Source organism: Antrostomus carolinensis, unplaced genomic scaffold, assembly GCF_000700745.2.
Source record: "Antrostomus carolinensis isolate BGI_N321 unplaced genomic scaffold, ASM70074v2 Scaffold48664, whole genome shotgun sequence".
Taxonomy (NCBI): Eukaryota; Metazoa; Chordata; class Aves; order Caprimulgiformes; family Caprimulgidae; genus Antrostomus; species Antrostomus carolinensis.
In genome coordinates, this window is record NW_010310987.1 from 1 (window position 1) to 2,877 (window position 2,877).

The window sequence follows — 2,877 nt, forward strand, 5'->3', positions numbered from 1 at the left end:
AGATTAAACACCCCTCTGTTCACCTCTCTGCCTGCTCATGGTTTCCTGGGGAAGGGGAAGCAGCCAGCACTGAGGCTGCCAGGGGAAGGGTGAAGCCCCTGGGCAGGACGGGGTCTGTGGTGAGACAAGTGTCACCCCCATTCCCCTATTTTCTCTCCAAACCTCTTTCTCCAGGGCTGTTCTCAACCCCCAGAGAGGAGCCACAGGTCCTCCTGGCCCCCCAGCTCCCGCATGGGGCTGAAACCCCTTCTCCTCCCCGACCCCTTCACTCAGAGCTGGTCTCCTCCACGCTCGGGAGGGCAAGAGGGTCTGGTTTGAGCAGCAGCTCCTCCCAGGTACCCCAAGCTGGAGCAGCCAGTGAGCAACTCCACAGCCCCACCGTGAGCAGCTGTGTACAGCTGTGTCCATCACACTCCCCAGGCTCCTTGGCCAGAATTTACACGAGAGGAGAGGAACCGATCTGGTTCCTGAGGTGGTTTCCCCCGTAGGTACGAGGAGGCCGAGCCCCAGCAGGGAGCCGGGCAGGGAGGACAGGACCCGCTCCTGCCCGTGGGCATGCAGCAGCCTTGGGGTTGTGCAGGGTTTTGCAGAGCTGCCACCTCCCTCTTCACCACGACAAGGAGCACCCGTGGCTCCTCAGATGGACTAAGCAGAGCAGGAAGGGACAGGGGGACGTGGCCTTTCTTCATGTCCCAGGCAAGAAAAGAACCAGGATCACTCAGATTTCTTGTCCTAGTCCACCATGTCCCACTCCTAACGCTCCAAATACAACGTTGGAACTGGATGAGCTTTAAGGTTCCATCCAACCCAAACCATTCAATGATTCTATGAAATATCCAAGCGATAGGGAAACTGCTCCCCCAGGGCTGGACGTGAGGAGAAGAAGCACATGCCCAGCTTTACGAGCACAGTCGAGGCCAGACAAGTCCTTCCACTGACTCCCAACCCCAGGGCAGGAGATGTTCTCCTCACCAGAGCATCACCTCACGCAGAAGCTGCCCCTTTCACCTGCAATCCCTCCTCAAGCCGTTTGAAGAGCACAAGCCGCCCCGTGCCACCTTTTTTTAAGATTAATAATTTCTTTATTCATGTAAAACAAACGCAAGTATTTATATAAACACTGACATTACAAAGTACTGGAGCAGGTTAAAGGGCAGGAAGGAGGAAACAAAAAAAACCTCTACAGCTGCTTCTAATACTGTCCCACACAAGAACAAATGCTCTGTCCCTTGGATAATCACTTAAACCATAAACCACTTTCAAGTCACAAATAAGAGTCTTTTGAGATACGTTGCGCTCTGAGGATGAATTGAGGAAAGGGAGCGTAGAGTGTTTTTTGGCAGATCTCCTCATAAAGTCAAGATATTGCTGCACCGTTAATAAAAAATAGATATATGCTTCTCTGTAAAGCATTAAAAAAAATATCCCATGGATGGCATGGTGGAGGCTTCAGTGGAGAGGCAGAGATCCCAAAATGCACTGGTGTCTTCTCCCGGCTCTTCCCAGGCGTTATTTCTTTGTGGTTTTGCGAATCAGTGCCATTCTCTGTAACAAGAAAGAGAAAAAAACACCCAACGTGGGCAGCCGAGTGCCTCAGAGGTTATTGCAAAACAGCCCATAGCTGTGCAGGAACGAGGGATCTCGGGTTCTCTCAGGACACTGCCTGACTTGTTTCCACACAGGTCTTTCGAGTCTCTTTGAATCTTAATGGGGTCCCCAAACTGGAGTCAAAGGAACAGAAAGTGTCTGCACTCCTCTCCCTGACAGGCTGCCAAGGAAAAGGCTGAGGCTAGTGAGGGGCAATGGGATTAAACAGCACATGGGGTCCAGCCACACGGCGAGGCCTCCCCTCCCCGTGCTCAGCAGCAGCTTCGGGAGGGGAGATGACATACTTGTTTAAAAAGCGATGGTCCAATTCAGTCAAAGCAAAACGAAGGGGAAGAACCCAGAGCTGCTCAGCTCCAACCTGCAGCTGAATCCCCAGGCCAAGGGTGTGCTCTCTGCTACGTCACCCTGGGCTTTTTGGAGCCATTTAAATTCTTATGTCAGCGAACAGCCCAGAGTCCCGACCCTCACACCCAGACACAGGAGCTGTCATACGCTGCTCACAAAATCCTCGGGCTACAGACATCAACTGGCTCCAGGAACTTGAGCCACAGCCTGTCCAAGAGCCCTGAGCTTCACCTGGAACAGCCAGAAACCTGGAGCAGTTTGAGGGGCTACACCAGCACTCAACCCCCCACACCCAGGTCTGGATTTTCTAGCGAACCAGAGAAGTTCCCAGCGTGTTTTCAGTCCCTGCTGTGCAAAGATGGAGCACACAACCTGCGCGGAGGCAGCTGACAAGTTATTATCTGCAGCTCTCAGCTGCTTTTTTTATCCCTTCCAAGCTGGGCTTCCCTTCAGACAGTGAGTACCACGGCTTCTCCTTGGGCACAGCCAGCACTGCAGCACCAGAGGAGCCAGGGACATCTCAATCCTCTCTGCACAAACAGGCGAGGAGACGCTGGAAGTTATTTCAATTCTAAATCACTCAGAAGAGGCTACAAATTCATGTTGTTCCAGGAGGCCAAGACCACCCTGCCCATGTAAGGCTCCTACTGTGTGATTCTCTGTGTTCCTGAGGGTTCCTTACCTGTTTGTGAGCTTCTGTAGTGCAGGCTTTTTTGTAGGGTCTGATTTCTTCAGAACCAAAACCGGGGATCCACATGTTCCACTGACGCTCTGGAATAGAGAGCGCAGGTCAGGATGTGTCACCCCAACTGCCCACTGCAAGAGCAGCCCCCTCATCACAAACAGACCAGCAGCACATCCACCCTGCAGCTGGTGCTAGAGACGTGCTGGTGACCCACACTCACAGCCCAGAGACCAATAACC

At 52.9% G+C, this 2,877-nt stretch overlaps 1 long non-coding RNA gene across 1 annotated transcript; it reads right to left on the reverse strand.

The window, feature by feature from the left end:
• Nucleotides 1–1,067: 1,067 nt before the first annotated feature.
• On the reverse strand, nt 1,068–2,778 carry LOC104523874 (uncharacterized). Its single transcript, XR_728005.2, has 2 exons — nt 2,636–2,778; nt 1,068–1,545 (listed from the first exon to the last, which is right to left on the reverse strand). It is a non-coding gene; the product is annotated as an uncharacterized LOC104523874 (long non-coding RNA).
• Nucleotides 2,779–2,877: the final 99 nt, after the last annotated feature.